General features: G+C 40.2%; 1 long non-coding RNA gene across 1 annotated transcript in view; it reads left to right on the top strand.

Moving 5' to 3' along the window:
* The first annotated feature begins 534 nt into the window (after positions 1 to 534).
* Positions 535 to 21,602, top strand: part of LOC129137353 (uncharacterized) — a 441,478-nt gene continuing 420,410 nt past the window's right edge. The window contains exons 1-2 of the long non-coding RNA XR_008539825.1: positions 535 to 684; positions 1,736 to 1,779. This is a non-coding gene — a long non-coding RNA (uncharacterized LOC129137353). The remainder of the gene's footprint in view (positions 685 to 1,735; positions 1,780 to 21,602) is intronic.

The following is a 21,602-nucleotide window of genomic DNA, read 5'->3' as shown; positions in this document are numbered from 1 at the left end:
TTCAGAATGCACAGAGTAGACACTATTATTCCCATCTTGCAGATGAAGAAACTGAGACTGAGAGTTTTGGTGACTGGCACATGGTTACATAAGTATTAAGAGATGGCACAGAATTGCAAAAGTAGATTTGCCTTATTAAAAAAAAATCCATGTTCTTTCTATGATACTGGGCTATTTTAAATAATGCTATATTTTATCCTCAATGCCATCATTCTCCTTTATTCTCAATTTAAAATCATCCTCACACTTAATTCTGACTCTCAAAAAACATATGTCTTCCAGCCAAAACATATGTAAATGTATTTAAACCCCAAACCTTCTTTGTAAAAAAATTTATTTTAGATTCAGAAGCACACATGCAGGTTACATGGATATATTGCACAATGGTGGAGTTTGAGCTTTAAGTATTCATCACTCAAATAGTGACTATTTTATAAAATTCTATCATCCACTCAAGACTTAACCCTATTTCCAGTCTCAATTCTTAGTGACACAATTGCTTTCTCAATTTTGTTTCCTATGATCCCAGACAATGAGGAGTTAGCTGAGAAGAGGGAGTCCTGAAATGCCAGTTAACCCAGCAGAAGTTGATAAGCTCACTCACAGCCAGGGACATGGTTTCCCAGGTATACAGTTCCATTGTAAAGGAGGCGATGGGTTTCTTCTCCTCTGCCGACCCACTGAGTAAGTATGCATATAGACACTGGCCTGCCACAAGCCCCCTGAAGTTGGGTTATCTGGAAATTCTAATAATAGAATGTATCTATTTGCACTTTCCCATGATGGGCTGGAACTTACTTCTGAGAAACCGAGTGCTATGGTCTGAGTGTGTCCCCCAAATTTTGTATATGGAAACTCAACTGCCAGTGTGGTAGCATTGAGAGGGGGGCCTTTAGGAGGCAGTGAAATCATGAGAGCAGAACTCCGAGGTAGGATTAGGGCCCTTATAAAGGAGACTGAAGGAGTGGGTTCATCTTCTTCTATTTCCTCTGTCACATGAGGACATGGTGCTCAAGGCCCCATCTCGGAAGCAGAGTCCTGGTCCTCACCAGACATGGAACCTGCCAGCACCTTGATCTTCAATTTAGTCATAGAAATAAATAAGACATTTCTATTATTCCATTTTTTTCTATTATTATTGTGTTAGAAAGCAGTCCTTTTAAATTATTATAAATTACCCAGTCTTGGGGTATTTTGTTACAGTGGCACATCCAGTTTAAGACACTCAACACATGAAAAAAGGGACTTTTAACTGATCCGCTGGCTTCTCAGAGTCTGACATTTTGGTTCAGCTTTTACACAGTAATTTTGATTTCTGCTCCAATACCCTGATGTCCATTAGATGGCTGACAGCTTCAGGTCTTCATGTCCAGAATTCAAACAGGGGGAGACACTGTTTTATAGCAATTAACAGTGATGCTTTGAAAGGATGGCAACAAGCTGAAAACAAAATTAATTGAAAATTTAACCTTTAAATAAAAATACTCAGACCTTAGGCTTCCATTTGTAAGCAGCTTATGCTGTCTGTGCACATTCTGCTGTATTATTTAAGTATTTTCTAGACCATTTCTGATTAATACAGCAGTGCTATTTTCCAGTCCAGTCTCCTTAATAAATACATGTGTCAAATATCTGTTTCCTCCCCTGAATGCAAAGACTTTTAATTCCCCTTGTTTGCATGTGCTAACTGGTTGCATAACGAGATTAACAGCTCTGTCTTTTTTTCCTGCTGCAGATTTTATAAGAAAAGCCAGTGGGCTCCCAGACAAAGTTAAAAAGGTACCTTCTTTAATTTTGCATATTGTTAGCTGCAATCCGGTTGCTAATGTTTGTTTTATTTCCATCTGTCAAAAGCAATGCCAAAATACGTTGTGTTTGCCTTGAGTTGGCTCAATTAATCCTCCGCTGGAAACAGTTCTGTCATTTCATATTTGGTTAAGGACCTGATTCAGTAGCTCCCAAACTGAGAGCTCATCTCTGCCAACGGCAGCCAGTGTATGTTTTACTACAAATTTATGGGGAATATCCACTTGACAAAGACAAAAGAGAAAGGTGGGGTGGAGCCCTTAGAGGAGTGTCGATTTGGGGCCAGCCCCATGTCTGGCTTGGGTACAGATAAGAACTTCCTGGGCTTGGCCCTGTTGACCTGCTCTTGCGGCACTAAAAGAACAGCTAGACTAGGCGAGGTGGCTCATGTCTGTAATCCCAGCACTTTGGGAGGCCGAGGTGGGCAGATCACCTGAGGTCAGGAGTTCAAGACCAGCCTGGCCAACATGGTGAAACCCTATCTGCACTAAAAATACAAAAATTAGCCAGGCGTGGTGGTGCATTCCTGTAACCCCAGCTACTCAGGAGGCTGAGGCAGGAGAATCGCTTGAACTGGGGAGGCGGAGGTTGCACTGAGCTGAGATCATGCCATTGCACTCCAGCCTGAGCAACAAGAGCGAAACTCTGTCTCAAAAAACAAACAAACAGACAAACAAACAAACAAACAACTAATGGGTTACCCTGGATGAGTGATTTTGAAGGGTCTCAGTGTGGGGCAGACTCCAAGAAGTGCAGCCCTGTGTAAGTCTAATGTTGGTGGATGAGTTTCTTAGGGCTGCAACAACAAAATACCACAGACTGGGTGGCTTAAACAACAGATTTATTTTCTCAAAGTACTGGAGGCAGGAAGTTTGAGATCAAGGCGTCGGCAGCGCTGTTTCTTCTGAGGCCTCTCCCCTTGGCGTGTAGATGGCTTCCTTCTCCCTGTGTCCTTACATGGTCTTCCTTCTGCACTATCCGTGTCCAAATTTCCTCTTCTTATAGAAACATCAGTCACATTGGATTAGGGCCCAGCCATATGGCCTCATTTTACCTTAATTACCTCTTTAAAGGCCTTATCTCCAAATACAGTTATACTCTGAGGTACTGGGGGTTAGGGCTTCAGCATAGGAATTTTGGGAGGACACAACTCAGCTCATAACAGATGGTAGCCAAAATAACATAATATAAAATAAATGCATAATGAGATATGAAGGGAAAGATCTCAGAACAAAAAACGTAAAAGCAGCCGCTCTGTAGTTTTCCCTATATATATAACCTCTGATTCTTCTTGCTTCTCCTCTTTTTCTCTTCGAATAAAAGCTCTATTGCCATCTTTATGGAGCTAGCGTATTTGGCAGAATATAGGCTTTTGAATTAGTATGTTCTGAGTTCAAATCCTGACTTGACCTTTCATTAGCTGTATGGCTAAGGGCAAGTCATTTAAATTCTGTCTCATGTTCCTCGTTCTTACAATGGCGTTAGTAACAACTACCCCAGCTGATTTTGTTTTGTAGGGATCAGGTACTATATATGGGAGCCAGTGGCATACGAGAGTTGGATAAATGGCAGGGGTCTGTCCTGAATGAAGGCCATAGTGGGTGTGTTGTCTACAGAGAAGGTGAAAGTAATAACACAACTGACTTTTACAATAATGTCAGTGATGAAATACTCCTTGTCAGAGCAGGTGGCTCTCACTGCCAGCACCTCCTCCCTTGCATGGAACTACAGAACACACCATATTGTGTTCTCTCTTTCTCTCTTTCTTTCTGTTTCCCTGTCTTTCTTTCTACCTCTGTCTGTCTCTCTCTCTCTGTCTTTCTTCCTCTCTCCTCCACTCTCTTTCTCTTCCTGTCTGCTTTCTTCCCCTCCATCTCTGTCGTGCACACACAGTCACACATACATCTGTATCTTGAATTTAGTCATTCTCAAAAAAGCCTAACCAGAGGTATTTCACATGGCTGCACATCTTTTTTCTTTATTCATTTTTTCCCAGAAATTGCCAAACTTCACATAAATCATATATGATTGAGAATAATCATCATTTATTGTTGTTTTGGAAAGAGGAGACCTAGTGGTCTCTGGTTAGAGCCTTCCTCTTCTATCCCAAATGTCCTCAATCTCTCCAGCCAACTCCTAGGGCAAAAAAGCATTCTTACTATGAGTTAGGAATCAAAATGTGCAACAGCTAGTAACAGGAAAAGCATGCTTGACTGGGCTTACAGTTTTTATTATTCCCCACTCCTTTCTGAAGTGGTACTCAATCCCTGGCATCTTTATATAAAGTAGCTGCCTATATAACTAAGTCGCTATAGTTTATAAGTAACTACTTTATATAAACAGAAGAACAGAAAGTTGGTTAGTTGTGCTAAAAACAAAAACAAGAAGAGCAACAAGAAACAGAACTCTGAATGGCACATTTCCTTTCTCATTGGGAAACATCTGTCTTTATGCATTATCAAAAAGTCTAAACCCTGGGCCTGAATCATTAAACTTTTCCAGAGAAATATTTCACCTTGGGATTTTGCAAAGTAACTTTCTCATTCTAGATCTCTGGTGATGGAAGAAATAGATGATGGTGTATGCATTGTGTGAGGTATCATACAGCTATTTAAATGATGGCTTATCGTGGCCATGTAATATGGAGATATTTGCAAGCTATATCACATTAAGTGAAAAAACAGATGCAAAATGTTATATGTTATAAACCTCATATTAATATGTTTAAAAAATAAAAAGGCACTCCTAATTATGTCTAATAATGTTTAAAATTTAGCACTCTCATCCCAGAATGCGTATGCAAAGAGGCCTCTTCTGTGAGGTGGGTGGTAGGTCTTTTATCTACTCTGGCCTTGTTGGGTCTCAGAATCCCATTGGTTTAGGCTTGATTCGGGTATCTGTAATTAACAGAACAGGTGGCATGTGAGCTGTGAGTGAAAGGTAGGATCTAATTTGGGATTTAATGAAGGTAATCAAAAGATGGGGTTAGTGTGGTTGAACGTAATCTGAAATGACAACCTTATAGAGATTTTTTTAAACAGTTGGCTTACCCATAATTTATGTAACCTTTGAATATTACAAAGCAGAACTATAATGAGAGCCTCCACTTTTTTCTAACTTGGACATAGTAAAATGTTCAGCTTATAGAGGATTGTTTGTTTGTTTTTACTTAGGTGGGTGTTTTTTTTTTTTTTGTCAACCAAGTTCTTTCTATACAATTCTGGATGCATATAGATTTGCCCAAGATAACAATTCCATGGGTCAGGCCCATGATTGTGAGCTGTAGGATTTTCTACGTTTCTGTTCCTAGAAATTGTTTAATTTTAAAAATGTGAATGATTGAGTTGTTACAAAGTCATGTTTAAAGGGCATTCTGCTTTCCCCCGACGTGTTCCACCGCACCTCTCTGGTTTGCTGTGAGCTGTTCATTCTTATTTCTGTCCCCTTGAATGGTTGGAATGTTTCTTTGATTGCCTTTGGGTGTGGTGTTGTGAAGGGTTTTTAGGAAGAAGTGATTATTTTTCAAAATGGGAAGTTAACAAAGAATAAAAGTAAAAAGTAATGTCTTAGTAGCAGAACTACAAATTCCACCCCTATTCCAAAGAAGAGGAAGAGGAAGAAGGAAGAAAGAAGAAGAAGAGGAGGAGGAGGAGAAGAAGAAGAAGAACAGAAGGAAGAAGAAGAGGAGGAGGAGGAGAAGAAGAGCAGCAGGAAGAGGAGGAGGAGAAAAAGGAGGAGGAAGAGGAGGAGGAGGAGGCAGTGGTGGCTAGGCGAGGTGGCTTATGCCTATAATCCCAGCACTTTGGGAGGCCAAGGCAGGAGGAAGAGCACAGGAGTTTGAGACCAGCCTGGACAACATGATGAGAACCCCATCTCTAGAAAAATAATTTTAAAAAATAGCTGTGTGTGGTGGTGTGCACCTGTAGTCCCAGCTACTTGGGAAGAGGCTTGAACCTGGGAGGTTGAGGTTGCAGTGAGTTGTGATTGTGCTACTGCACTCCAGTGCGAGTTAGAGTGAAATCCCATCTCAAAAAAAAAAAAAAAAAAAGGAAAGAAAGAAAGAAAAAAGAAAAACAATAGACGACAGAACAATATTTTTCACCCATGAGAGAATGTAGGATGAAAATGTGTTCCTCTCTTCATCTCATACCCATACATGCACACACATACACTGTCACACTGTCTCCATCTGTCCCACAGACTTGGGTTTTATACCAATCATAAAAGTAGTTAGTTATTTATTTAAAGCATCTCTTGTTCTTGAAAGGGGCAGTTGACTCCTGCGTCTTGTTCTATCTCACTGACATACACTCATAGGAAATAAAAGCATGCAGTGAGGGTGGGGAGAACCCCCTGTATCTCCAAGGCCAGAACTCATAACAGGGAGAGGGCTGTGTTGGGGCTGGGACAGGAAGGTCCCTGGAAACAGTGCATACAACAAAAGCTATTTCTATGTTAACATTGAGTCATTGGTTTAAAGTGTCAGAGAACCAAACAGATAGATTAGGAGATGATTCCCACCTTGCTCTAGCAGTGCCTGAGCAGAGGCATTTGTTACAACAATTTCATGTGTTATCACCTGGGAGTGTCTGTCAAAAAATAGAAGTCAATGGGGGTGACTGGGAAATACTATAGAACAAAAATAAAAAGAACATTACACTGAAAATGATTTATTGTATACATTGGGTGTGGGAAGAGCATGTAGAATGCTTGCTAAGATACCAAAAGTTGAGGCCCTAAAACACTGTTTAAAAGCCATTTTGAAAACAACAACCACAGCACAGATGGATATAAAAAAATAAATGGAGCTGCCTGGTACAAGAAAAGGTTGCACGAAACTTACTATTCGGCCATAGGAGGCAAAACGCTAACTGTCCATAGTTAAGACAGAAATGATCAGAAAGTTAAATCAAAGCTGAGTAGGATAAACTTGAAAACATGTCCCCAGATTCCTGCCTTCCTTCCTTCCTTCCTTCCTTTCTTCTTTCTCTCCATTCTTTTCTGTCGTACTAAAAGAAATATTTATTGAGCATCAGACATCAGAGGAATACAAAGTAAAAGATGATAAAAGGAATAGGGAGATGGAGAACTGATACAATATACATAAATTGTAGATGTTTCTAAAGATTAAAAGACAGCGAGTGAAAGAAAACAATCATCAAGGGTATAATTAGATACAATTTTCTGAAGCTGAAAAGATCTAAATATGGAGATCAAAAATTCCTACCGTATTTTAAGAAAAGATAAGGGAAAAAGGATTCACACCTAGAAGAAAGTAGTAAATGCCAGAAAATGGGTCAACTTGTACAGTATTTTCAGGGAAAAGTGTGCAACCCAAGAACATTGTCATCAGCAAAATGGCCACTTGTGGATAAAGGTTAAAAAAAAAAAAAGCAAATAAAGGACACGAAAACAAAATAAAACAAAAAAATACTTAAACTCTTATTTGTGGGAGAAAGAACTTGAATGTGGTCTACATACTACTAGGAGTGACTGGGATGAATGACTCAAGAATGGGGGAAACCGTGGTATTAAAAGTGATTTTGAGAAAACAATTGATCTTAAGTCAAAAACTGTAAATACCCTTCCAATTTGAATGCAAATGTCAATATAATTCTCAAGAGATAGTTCTCAATTATGCAGTGCTAATAGAATAGAGAATGGGTTTAGAGAGCGGCATGAAAAACATAAACACGGCATGAAAAACATAAACACAATAAATTGCTCATCTTATAAAGGGGATGAGAGTTGACATCAAATCTTGAAAACCAGAGAAAAAACGATTCAAAGATGTAAAATGAAGCCAAAGTAAAATTTTGAAAAGATTCCTTCCCAACTACTGGGAAAAAATGAGCAAAAGCAAAATGCAGACCAAAATAATAAATACAAATAATAAATAAACAATATATTTAAGAGAAGAAATAGCAAATCAGTATGCAAAGCAGATATGAAACAAGATGGTCAAGTCGGTAATAATGTTAGCTAACCCCTGCCTGTCAGCTACTGCATACCGAGAGATTTGCTCTAAGCACTTTATGCACACTCTGTTGCTTCATGTAGTCTTATTTTACAGATGAGGACATTGAGGTACAGAGATTTTAAGTACATGCAAAGAGCTTAGAGCAGATCTCTTCACATATAGCATTGATGCCTGACACCTCCCATGGCACTGTAGACAAGGTCCCTGTCTAAGTCTGCCTTGGCAGAGAGGATAACACCCAGAATCTATAATATGAGTTTCTCCAGTTTTCTGCAATTTTATTCCCCGTACAACACAACTCTGATATCAGTCTACTGTTATTTTGAGAGTACAGGAGAAAATGGCAGTGGGAATCTATCAGGTACACATGGAAAAGTACCTGATAATATCGCTACTGTAAACATCTAGATTTTACCTAGTAGTTACATCTTATTTACCTGTCTTGTTTTACTTGTATTCTGAGTACCAAAACTGACTCTCTAGCCTAGAGGCTTGGTTTAGCCAAGGCACATAGCCAGGAGTGAGATGAGGCCAGGGGCTGACAATTCACACCTCTGCCTCCCCGAGGAAGCCACACAGAGATGGTGCAGTGTCTGCCAACAAAAGGTTTCCACTGGGCACTTTTCAGATAATTTTTAAAGATTCTGTATAATTAATGATATTTCCCAACAATCAAAAAGGCCAAACTTTTCTTATTCTGTTCAACACTACATCTCTACCTCAATGTCATAAATGCCACACAAAACGAAAAGACAAAGTTGAAAAACTGGTTAAAAATATTAACGGGGAAATGAAAGCAGGGCTGGCAACGTTAGTTCAGACAAATTTTACTCCAGACCAAATACTATTAAAGGAGACAAAGAGTGCCACTTTACAATCCACAGTGAAGATAAAATGTCATGAAAATTTATTTGCTGAATAACATAACATCAAAATATATAAAGCTAAAAATGTTAGAAATAAAGTGGGAAATTTATAGAAACACATTTGCTTTGGGAGAAAGTAACACACCTCTCTTACCCTTGGCAGTTAAAATAGACTAAAATACATAAATGTATCATACATACATTTAAATAAAATAATTAATAAAAATATGAATATTTTAAAATATGTCCTTTAAGCTTTCATGAAAGATATAAAAATTTTTCCCTTATTCTAGGCCACAAAAATAAGCCCAATAAAGTTTTATTTTTTCTTCTTTTAAGTATATACTTTATTTTTAAATTTTTATTTTATTTTATTTCATTTCAAGTAGCTTTTGGGGAACAGGTAGTTTTTGGTTACATAGATAAGTTCTTTAGTGGTGATTTCTGAGATTTTGGCGTACAGGTCACCCGAGCAGTGTATACTGTACCCAACGTGTAGTCTTCTATCCCTCAGACCCTCCTACCCTTCCCCCCTTAGTACCCAAAATCCAGTACATAATTTTTATGTGTTTGCATTCTCATAGCTTAGCTTCTATTTATAATTGAGAATGTACAACATTTGGTTTTCCATTCCTGAATCACTTCATGTAGAATAATGATCTCCAGTTAAAAAAAAAAAAAAAAGAATGGTCTCCAACTCCACCTAAGTTGCTGCAAATACAATTATTTCATTCCTTTTTATGGCTGAGTAGTATTCCATGGTGTATATATACCACATTTTCTTTATCCATTCATTGATTGATGGGCATTTAGGTTGGTTTCATATTTTTGCAATTGCAAATTAGCACAATAAAGTTTTAAATCTTTTAAAATAAAGACTATAAGACAAACTCTTCAAATTTAATGTCAATTAAATACAAATTAAAAATCCAAGTAAAAACAAATAATAATGAAAATTAAAATTTCTAAATAATTAGAATGATAGGCTCTAAATTACTGATTATTTAGAAATAAACCTAAGAAAATTTCGTCATAAGCTTATGTTATACTGACAAAGCTATATTCCTAGGCAAGCACATAACAGTAAGTCAATTCTTAATTAAACAAGAAATAATAATAACATTAAATTATTCAATCCATTTAAGATACTAGACTGAGACTCCAAATGTGGGGAACTAGGTAAATGCAAATTATGAAGATAAGAACAGAAATAAATTAAAATAGAAAATAATTAGAAAATGGAATAGATAAATTATTCCAGGAAGTTATGTCCAAACTAATACCCTCCCCATGTCTCAAAAGTAGGTAAAGTAGATCAACTAGATCAACTTCTGGTAATCTAATGAAAAAAAAATACAGAATCACCATTTACCCTTAAGAAAAATGAGAAATAAGAGAGACCAAATAATTCCAGATATACAGATAATTTATAAAGAAGATAATATACTTACAATGGCCAACTCTAGGTTAATACATTGACAAAATCATTGATAAAGTTAATTATTTAAGGGAGAAATAGAAATAATTGAAATGGACTCAAAACAATGCCAAGCAAAACAACTAATTAATTGAACAGACCAGTAACCACAGAAGAAAATTAAAATGTACTGTCTCATATGGCAGGCAATTTCATTGAAAGTTTCTCTTAAGCTATTGAAAATCAGATACTTTCTATAATTAATACATTCTTCCAGGTATGTGAAATATGAATAAGTTAGTAATGCCACAGACTATTTATGTCTGATATGCCTTTGAAGATGCAAAAAGACAAACTAGGAAAACAGCATAAAGTTAAGAGAAGCGTGTAGGATCTCATGCTGCCAGGTTGATGGAATGGATTGAGAAGCATGTTCTCAAAACCAGACAGGCCATATAGCTTAGGAAACCTAGAGGAAAAACAGTCTCTGCATTTAACAAGCACCCTGTTTCTCTCTCTTTTCCGCATAGGGCTTCATGTGCTCATGCATATGTTCATGTGCATGAATATATACATTTTCATATTCTCTCTCTCTCCATCTTTCTCTCGTGTGCACATGCCTGTGCGTGCGTGCGTGTGCGCGCACACACACACACACACAACTTTGAGAAGTTCACCGTCTAACCTTAACTCGAAGTCCCCGTAGTTTCAGCTGATGAGAATAATAGGTAACCATCCACAAACACTGTGAGAAATTCATGAGAAACCCAACAGTTCCAGAGCCCTGCTCATTGCTTGGGTTTCAGTTAACTTCCTTATTACTACTTACTTCCAAAGGCATGCAAATAATAACCCAGAGAGATGCGGAAATAAAAGTAATGGCAAAAGGTGTTTTATTCTGGATTATTTTCTTGCATGAAAAGAAATGGCAGAGAATCCATTCATTGGAGCAGGAGAAGCTTAAACCCAAGCCCATCAGGTGAAAAACTGTGACCAGTGTTCCAGGGAAACTGGGTGATGACTGGGGACACTATTTATCCTGGCTCTTACAAAGCACAGAGCTTAGTTTTATTCCTTGTAATTTTGAATGAGTTAAATACATAAATCAATAGCACCAAAATGGGAATCTGTACTTAATAGAAAAACAAAACAAAACAAACCATTGCTCTGGAGATTTAAAGAAAAAGTTAAAGTTCTGGAAATTATATTTTCCAAATATAAGACTTCCCACTTGCATGTCAAAAACAGCCAGTTTGAAACAAAATCATGGGTGGTACAGGAGAGGCAAGAAACTAAGGTGAATGCAGAGATACAAAGAGAGCCTGTTGGGATAAGAACAGAAGATAAGAGTTTTCAAAAAGTCATGGTGAAATTTCAGATTTGCATTAGAGGTAACAAAGAATAGAACCAATATCACAGAAACTGGAATTGATATGGAGGGGAGGAATATGATAAAGACATATTGTAGTCTTCTATACTTTCTTACTAGAGGATCTGGAACATATTTATTTTATTCTTTTTTTTTGGTAATTTGGGATTCTCCTTTTAATTTCCAATTTTTCACTCTTCTCCAATGTATAGGAAAGCAATATGTTTCTTTGGAAATTTGGAACATATTTGTTTTATTTTATTTTTGATAATTTAGGATTCTTGTTTTAATTTCCCATTTTTTACCCTGCTCCAATATACAGGAAAGGAATATATTTCTTTAGAAACTTCTGAATATATGTAGACTTTTGCTTCTTCGCATAAGTGCTCCAGCCTGCTGCACAGTTTTTGAGTCATTCTTAAAAATTATCTTACCTACTCTCACCTACTCTCCTAACCCCCATAATTTCTTTCTGAGCTAGGTCTGTCCCTCTTTTTTTCCCTTCAGGCTTTACCCACTAAATGTACATCTTCTAGTCAGCTATGCACTAGAAAAGCAACCAACTAATTTTATTTGATGTACGTGAAAAATAATTGCCAACAGACACTGAATCTTTAAAATGATGCTGCATAAGGCCATGAAGAATTTTTCTTTGAGAGTCAGTTAAGAGACATTATGATCCTCATTTTAACTCCTCCCGATTTTTCTTGGTTTCTCCATCATGATGCCCTCTCCTTCTACACGGTAGATTGATTTAGTTATTTAGGTGTTCCTGTGTGTAAAATCATCTTAATGAGTATTGACTGAGGCACATGTTTGCTTGAGAGCTTTGCAGGTGTTCTGTGGAATACCAATATGGTAAGGCCATTGGGTTTCTTTTGAAATTGTTCACAAAGATAGGGCTGACTGTTGTTGTAACAGCCCTAGTAACTAATGTCTCAGTTTGTAGCAATAGTTGGAAGGACTAGATATTAAAGTAGTGACGTGGGAGTTTTCCCTTATCCTCCTCACAGGGCTTGGGACAGGGGTGTGGCTGGATTATTGGGTGCCCCGCTGCTCAAACTCCTAGGGGGAGCATGCAGATGGGCAGATCATGGGGAATGTGGGCTGCAACCCCACAGCAGTGTCTACAGTTAAGTGTTTACAGCTCCCAAAGCCCCACTGGGCGTGTGTTACAGTGTGCTCTTTCAGTTTTGCCGTCTGTAAGTGGTTTGTGTAAATCAGTTAAATTAGACCCTCTGCCTTATCGCAAGATCAGAGAGCTTTCTGTACCTGGGGTGCTTGCCCTGGCGTACTGGAAAAACCGGATCACATATGGGCATGGAGAATAAGTGCAGTGTTTCATTGAATGGTGGAAGTAGCTCTCAGCAGATGTATGGGGAGCCAGAAGGGGGATGGAATGGGAAGGTGGCCTTCCCCTGGAGTCAGGTGTCTCAGCAGCCAGACTCTCCTCTGACCATCTCCAGCCGAATTTACTTGGCATTCATGTTGTTCCATCATCGATGGCCAGCTGGCATGTCTGTGTGTTCTTCTGCTGGTGTGTTCCTCCCGATGCCCAGCCACTTGTGTGTGTCTACTTAAGGTCTTGGGCTTATATGGGCACAGGATGGGGGGTGTGGTGGGTCAAAAGGCAACTTTTTGGGTGCAAAAACAGAAATGCTCATCCTCATGTAGGTCCGTGGGCACAGGCCTGAGGGTGGAGCCCTCACCAAGGACCCCACCCTTCTCTACCCAGCACTTCCCTGCCCCCCTCCCATATCAGTAGGACATTTTAAAAAACATTCCTGGAAGCTGAAATGACCCCTCCAACCCAAGTCCTAATTGTTCTTGAATCCAGGGAAAACCTGGGCTTACCGCCTTCCAAGCTTCCTTTCCTTCAGCTAAAAGCAGTTTTAGGGATGCTAGTGGCACATCACTCTTCAGTTGTTACCATGCCTTGAAATGTAGTTTATACAGAATAGCCACAGTGGGAGGAGGAGTAGGAGGACTTCTGCAGAGGACATGTCAGTTACTGCAGTGGAACAGCCTCCTGAAGCCAGGCTGCTTGATTCTGTTTATGTGGGGGACTTCCCAACTGTGTTTCAATCAGCTTGCTCTCTAAAACTGCACAGTGTGGGCTGAGAATCTGCTTGTGGGACGATCACTTGCTCTCTGACAACCCAAGAATTGGCATGTCCCTTTATGGACAGTTTTTTTTTTGTAGCTCAAATTCAGATGCATGAGAGTTATACCTTTTAAATAAAATAGCCTGATCTATTGAATAGCAGGAGAGACTGAAGTTTCTCCTGGACTCATGCATTTTATTGCTTTGATTTAGTGGCTTATTGGGTAGTAGGGTATCATTGGGGTCATATCATTGACTTTCTTCGCACAATGAAGAAAGAGGAGAAGGAGGAGGAGGAGGAAAGAGAGGAGAAAAAGAAAGACGATGAGAAGGAGGGGAGACAGTGCAAGAGGAGGAGGAAAGGGAAGGGGTGGAGAAGTGGGAAGAGGAATAGGAGAGGGATAAGGAGGAGGAGAGGGAGCAGGAGGAGGAGGAGAGGGAGGGAGATGGGGGAAAATAAAAAGAACCAAAATACATGCATTACTTCTTTCTTGAGAGAAATTTGGATATAAGGATCCACCATGATTCAGTATCTGCCCTAAGTAAAAGAGAAAAAGCTTTTGTTTTCATGCCTCAGCCAAAGACTGAAGAGAAAATAAAACAAAACAGACAGACACATAAACATAACTAGTTAGTTTGTCTCTCTGGGGACTGAGAGATGGAAAGTCAACTTAACTCTGAGCCATGAATCCTGGCTCAAGGGATATCGTGCACAGAGTTTGGATTTTAAATTAGTGGGGAGTTTGGAGAGCTTTGCATTCAACTCCCAACTCCATGAGAAAGACACATCGAAGAAACCCTTTGACAAATAACTCACTCTTTGCACAAATTTGTCTCAATCTGATGCAGAGCAGGGAGTCAAAATTCACTGCCTCACTCAGGTCTACTTTGTTTTTCTCCACTCTCTCACCTGCCACATGAACAACGTGGGTTATGTTCTAGCTTCTCTTTCCCCTCGTTTGTAGTTCTCTTTCCCACTGCAGAGAGAAGGCTGGGACAATGACTTTAGATAATGCATCGGTCCTGAGTGCACTTGGGGAGTGGAAAGGCTTTTGAAGTGAAATTGCTTGCAAGGTGCTCCAAGACTAAGGCCAAGCAAACCCACTTGATAACATCAAGTTGAGAAAGACATGGGAAAACCAGTCTGGCCCTAGTGGGAAGTGGATGGCACACTCAAATTGCACACCTGGAGGAATGTTTATAAAACAGCGAGTAGGGTGTAGGGCACTCACAAGGGGCAGTGCCGCACCCAGATACTAGGAACAGTGGAGGAGGCATTATTATGTCTAGGCCAATAAGGGCAGAGAGAAGCAGGTCACAAGCACCTGGAAGGAGAGAATGGTGCTGGAAGGAGAGGGAAGCCAGCTCACAGAAACCTGCAGGGAAGAAGTTGAAGGCCAAGTACCCTGATCTCATTCTTCTTCCTCTCTAGAGTCTCCAGGTGGGGCTCTGCATTGGCCACATGCAAAGAGATATGATGAGCCAAGGGAGTCCTTTGATGCAGTCCATGCAGGTCAAGCTTCCAGAATAGAGGCAGGAGAGAGGAGAGCAAGGGGTGGACTTGGGCAGGGGCAAGAAGTGATGAACAGCTCTAAGGAAGAGGACTGTGAAAGTCTGGAGAAGCCCTGACTTTGACCCAACTGCTAGCTCTCTTGCATCATTGTGCCTACAAGTTACAGGGATGGTAAGGGGAAAGAGCGGGGAACAGAGAATTCCCTTTCCTATGTTACCCATTAGCCAAAGAGGGAAAACAAGGGTTGGCCCCAGTACCATGCAGCCTGCCCTGGGACAAGACACCAATCCCCAAGAGGAAGTACTGTCTGGGTACACACCAATCCACTGACTAACGGATGTGGCAGACTCAGTAAAGCACAGATGCACTTTTTACAGGACCACTGATAGCATGTTCCCCTCACTGGGGTAAAAGAGTAACAGCAACTTGTGAAACCCCATCTGGTTATGGTGCACATACCAGACAACATGGTTATCTCTTCCATCATTTTGTTTTAGTGGAGACTGTTTTCAAATGGAAGCAATCTGTCTTTCCCTTGTCTGGGAACAGTGGCTATTAACTATGGGGAAACTGTCTCCAACAGTAGGTCAATCAGTTACTGCATTTTAAAGCAGCTTCTTGAAAAACAACAATTTCCCTGCATTTCTGGGTGTGTCTTCTCCACGCCTTATCTATTTAAAATCACTGTTATTCTTGGCAGATATGGAGACTTTATTATTTCTGAGAGCTTTACAGGAGATCATATTCTGTTTTTTTTATGTATGCAGGGATAGAATTAGATTTTAATTATCACTGGCACCTTTTCACTAATAGATATAGACTTGAAAAGACAGAAAATGGGAAGAATTTATACTGAGAGTTGATAAATACTCAGAAAGATGACTTAGCCAAACACATCTTCAAGTCAAAATGCTATCTGATCAGAAAAAAAAAAAAGATAGGATCCAAATGCAAAATTGGCTATTTCTGTTTACTTCTTAATATTCTTCATACTTTCCTGATGTGATGGGCTGGGACTTCCATAAGCTTCTCCCTGGATGAGAAAAATCAAAGAGGCTGTTTTCAGCTGTTCCTTAACCTTCACATTGGCATCAGCTGCATTATCTTTTACTTGGTTGGACTCTGCTAGTTGGGCTCTCCTATTTGGTTTTCCAAGAAGCTACAGAAAAAGCTTGACCGACTTTTGTCCAAAGGGCAGTAAGCAATAATTTTTCTTTGTCATATATTATCTGGTTGTGGGAGCTAGCTAAATCTGGGTTCAGAGACAAAACAGAAGTCGGGCATTTTACACTGACCTTGCCAGCCCATCTTGAAAGTGTCTAATTTTAAGCAATTCTTATAGGTATTGACCAGGACTCCTCAACCTTGGCTGTTTTAACATTTGGGGCTGAATAACTCTTTGTTGTGAGGAGCTGTCTGGTGCATTGTAGAATGTTTAACAGCATCCCTGGCCTCTACCCACTAGATGCCAGTAGTACCCCTCTCTCTTCAGTTCTGATGTTTAAAAATGTCTCCAGATTTTGCTAAATGTCCCTTGGGGGGCAAAATCACCATTAATTAGGAACCAGTAGTATAAACACAACTGCTTATGATTATGAAATTAGATAGATGGATAGATGATAAATAGGTAGGTATGGTAAGTAGGTAGATAAGTTGTAGATATATACACATGGGCACCTATGCATAGCTCAACAATATGAGGGTTGTGGTTTTAGAAAGACCATGTGATGTACCGTCAAGCACATCTGGATTTCAGACTGGGCTCTGTCCAAAACAAGCTCTGGGATACTTCCTTATCTACAGAGCCTAGCAATGTTGACCTCATAAGATTGTGGTGAGGACTTGATGAGCAAATGTTTGCAAAGGGCTCTCCACTGAGCTTGGTGCAGAGCAGGTGCTCTAGGAAAGCCATTTTCTTTCCACATGCAGAAGCTGTTAGTGCTAAATAGATAGACTGATAGTGACACTATAAACAAAAGCCAGTTTTGCCGTCTGTAAGCGGTCTGTGTAAATCGTGGATCATCTGAGGTCAGGAGTTCGAGACCAGCCTGGACAACATGGTGAAACCCCGTCTGTATCAAAAATATAAAAAATTAGCCAGGTGTGGTGGTGGGTGCCCTCCTACCTACACGGGAGGCTGAGGCAGGAGAATCACTTGAACCTGGGAGACAGAGGTTGCAGTGAGCTGAGATCATGCTACAGCACTCCAGCCTGGGTGACAGAGTGAGACTCCATCGCAAAAAAAAAAAAAAAAAAAAGTTATTCCATACATTGACAGATGTTTCTACCCTCTTTGCTCTGTGTCAGCTGAAAGAGATGTCTTTGTTTCATACCATGTACTTGTTCATCATTTCACATAAAATTGCTTTTATTTAAAAATTAAGGGGCCAGGCCTGGCAGTTCACGCCTGTAATCCCAGCACTTTGGGAGACTGAGGCGTGTGGATCACCTGAGATCAGGAGTTCGAGACCAGCCTGGACAACATGGTGAAACCCCATCTCTACTAAAAATACAAAAATTAGCCAGGCATGGTGGCAGGTGCCTGTAATACCAGATACTCAGGAGGCTGAGGCAGGAGAATTGCTTGAACCCGGGAGGTGGAAGTTGCAGTGAGCTGAGATCGCACCATTGCACTCCAACCTGGGGGACAAGAGCAAAACTCTGTCTCCAAAAAAAAAAAAAAAAAAGAAAAAGAAAAAGAAAAGAAAAGAAAAAATTAAGTATGTAAGAAACATAAACACAGTCTCATTGTAAAACTTCAAACACTACAGATAAATCTTGGATCTGCCTTGATTGACATGGTTTGGCTCTGTGTCCCTACCCAAATCTCATCTCAAATTGTAATTCCCATAAATCCCCGTGTGTCAAGGAAGGGACCTGGTGGGAGGTGAATGAATCATGGGGGCAGTTTCCTCCATGCTGTTCTCATGATAGTGAGTGAGATCTGATGACTTTATAAGTGGCAGTTCCCCCTGCTTGCTCTGTCTTCCCTGCCACTTATGGCTTGTGAAGAAGGTACTTGCTTCTTCTTCACCTTCTGCCATGATTGTAAGTTTCCTGAGGCTTCCCCAGCCATGCAGAACTGTGAGTCAATTAAACGTCTTTCCGTTATAAATTACCCAGTCTCAAGTACTACTTTATAGGAGTGTGAAAATGGACTAATACATTGACCTTCTAACCCAAGTCTGCCCCTATCCCCAGAGGCACCTGCTGACATCAGTTTGAGGTATTTCCTCTCAGATCTTTCCTCTTGTTTTTATGTAATTATCATTTTGTGTGGATAAACATACATGTTTTGGCTTTATACATGATGATGTGTTACCTTTTTATGGCATATACTGTTAGTGCATACAGACCTAGATCATTGTTTTTTTGTTTTTGTTTTTGAGATAAAGTTTCACTTTTGTTGCCCAGGCAGGAGTGCAATGGCTCGATCTCGGCTCACTGCGACCTCTGCCTCCCGGGTTCAAGCAATTCTCCTGCCTCAGCCTCCTGAGTAGCTGGGATTACAGGTGCCCACCACCATACCCGGCTAGTTTTTGTATTTTTAGTAGAGATGGGGTTTCATGATGTTGGTCAGGCTGGTCTCGAACTCCTGACCTTAGGTGTTCCACCTGTCTTGGCCTCCCAAAGTGCTGAGATTACAGGTGTGAGCCACTGCACCCTGCCAGATCAATTTTTTTTTTTTTTTGAGACGGAGTCTCGCTCTGTTGCCCAGGCTTGAGTGCAGTGGCATGATCTCGGCTCACTGCAAGCTCAGCCTCCCAGGTTCACGCCATTCTCCTGACTCAGCCTCTTGAGTAGCTGGGACTACAGGCGCCTGCCACTATGCCCGGCTAATTTTTTGTATTTTTAGTAGAGACGGGGTCAGATCAATATTTTTAATGGCTACTTGGCATTGCGCAGTATGAGGACTTTGGTTATTTCAAAGTTGGGGTTATTGCAAACAATATTGCAGTGAACAGCTTTACATCTCACTGTGCATTTATCTGCAATAGATAGTAAGAAATGAAATTGCTGGAACAGAGGGTATGCACATTTTAAATTTTAGTAGAAAATACCAGGTTGCTCTCCAATGTGGCCAGAACATTTTACATTACTACAAAATTCAATAACATCAAATTTAAAATTTCTTGCAATCTGATGAAAAGCAAAAAAAAAAAACAAAAAAAAAACAGATATCTTGCTTTAATTTGCATTCTACTGAACTGTCAAGATGAGTATATTTTCTTATATTTATTGACCTTCTTTAATTTTCTTTTGAGATTTGCTAGTTCCTTTCTTATACCTGTTCCTGTATTGGGCGTTTGTCTTCCCCTTATTGATTTGTATGATTTTTAAATATGTTCTGCATATTAATTCTGTGCCAGTTTTACACATTGCATAAGAAGAGACTTGAAGATGCCACATAGTAAGCATTTCAAAGGGCATCAGGTTAAAAAGCTGCTGTCTGGGATAATTAGTGAGCTTTTCCAAGCTGTACTTCCTGTCTCCTTGTCTCTGCTTTCCCCATTAGAGAGCTGGGCATCTACTCCCAATTACACTTTTGACATTAGCTGAAGTTGTCTTCCTGTAAACTCCTGGGTCTCCAGCATTTCAGACAGGCCTCCTCCTCCCTGCCTCTAGGCTCAGAGGACATGGCCTATGGCTGCTCAAGAGAAGTACAACAGTGCCCTATTTCCTCATATTCCTATTGCCCCATAAAAGCCCCTCATTCCTCACAGCAGCATCCCCAAGTGTTCAATACAAAACACAGTTTCCATGGAATATTAATAAATTTTGTGTGCAAACCAGACTCATGACGTCAGTTAGCCAGACACTTGGTTGAACCAAATCTTTTCTCATTACAGCTTATTTCTTTTTATTTCAGAGATTTTGTTATGCCACCCTGCATGGTGACCTTCCAAGACAGGATTGAGTTAGCAGCATATTTCCAAACACATTTGATGAGACAAGACTTTTTCCCTAGAGCCTCTCTTTAGACCACCACACCATGGAAGATGGTGCATGCAACAGGGATGCAGTTTGTCAGCTGTCTCATGCTCTCCCTGGAATGGGTTTTTTTGGGGGACCACTCTGTGTCTTATTTCCCTTATGCTCTGGGCATATCCCCCACATATAGGGCATTAGGGCATTGCAAGTGGTAGAAGCTCCATGATAACTGCTAAATGGCGAATACTAACAGAATAAATGTGGGAAAGTGGTGCAGCCTCCCAGGAGAGTGCTGTTTGTAAGATTTCAGGCCTGGGTCTGATGGGTCTGGGTGTGACTCTGGACGACCAACATACTCATCCTCCGTAGGTGGTAGTGGACTGCCCACTCTACAGTGGAAATAATAATACCTGATTTTCAGGAACTTTGAGGAAAACTGAATGAGATGATGGATGTGCTAGCATAGATAAGATGCCTGCAATTTTAAAACAATATTAATTTATGGTTTGGGTCTTGGTACAGCGTAAAGTATCTGAGAAAACCAAAACTTCCTGTGTTTTCTGATGCTCAGATTCATTCTCTTGTTAGGGAGATAGGTAAGACTTGAGATGGGAATATTTTTGGAGGAAGAAGTACAGCAGCTCTCTTCCATTTAGTCGGCATGGCAGCTCACACCTGAAGTCCCAGCTACTCTAGAGGCTGAGGTCGGAGGATCACATTAGCCCAGGAGTTTAAGGCTGTGGTGAACAATGATTACACATGTAAATAGCCACTGTGCTTTAGCCCCAGTGACAGAGCAAAACCCTGTTTCTCTTTTAAAAAAAACAAAACAAAACAAAACAACAAACAAACAAACAAAACTAATAAATAAATGCACATATATAGTGGCAGCCTTCTTCCTTCATGATTGCTTTCTCTGGGCTTCTTGTCAGTTCTCAGTCCTGTGGGAGGACCTGTGGGTGGCACCCTGGCCTTGCTTCTCCCTGGCAGGAGCAGTTTCTTCATGCACAATTGATTGCACTTTGCAGTTTTTCCAACACTTGCAGAACTGGTCCCATCCCACCCCCTCCAGATGCCTGCTGGAGCTGGTGGGCATTTTTTCCTCAGAAGTCTGAGTCCCAGCTCCATGGGGCCATTCCCTGAGAGTGTCATAATTCCAACCTGTTCTCTTTGTTTTCCCAACCCTAGGAGCGGTAGCTGTTTCTTGCAGTTGATTGAACTATGATACCGCAGGGTTCTCTTCTTACCCTTTTCCAACTATCTAGTTATCAACTTTATTCCTAGTGAAAAATTCTTTATATTAAATTCTCCCTGTTCAAATAACTGGGTTGGTTTCTGTCTTCTGAGTGAACCCTGACTGATTAAGGAATGAAAGGAGAATGGATGTAAGAGAGGAAGGAGTGAATTAGAAGGGAGGACTGACATAGTTGATCTTCTAAATCCATGTCTGATATTCATTCCTGAAATTCAGCTGCCAGCCAGTTAAGGGCTCAGCTGACTTGCACCAGGTCTTTTGATAGAAATCTGAACATTCAGTGTGTGAGGCCTCCCCGCAAGCACAATAACCCATTTACCATAGATTAGTTTATTAATCATTATGTGTCTCTTTTGTTTT

The sequence above is a fragment of the Pan troglodytes genome, chromosome 18, assembly GCF_028858775.2.
Source record: "Pan troglodytes isolate AG18354 chromosome 18, NHGRI_mPanTro3-v2.0_pri, whole genome shotgun sequence".
NCBI classification, from domain to species: Eukaryota; Metazoa; Chordata; class Mammalia; order Primates; family Hominidae; genus Pan; species Pan troglodytes.
Note: the sequence above shows the minus strand (reverse complement) of the source record. Positions and strands in the feature narration are given on the sequence as shown.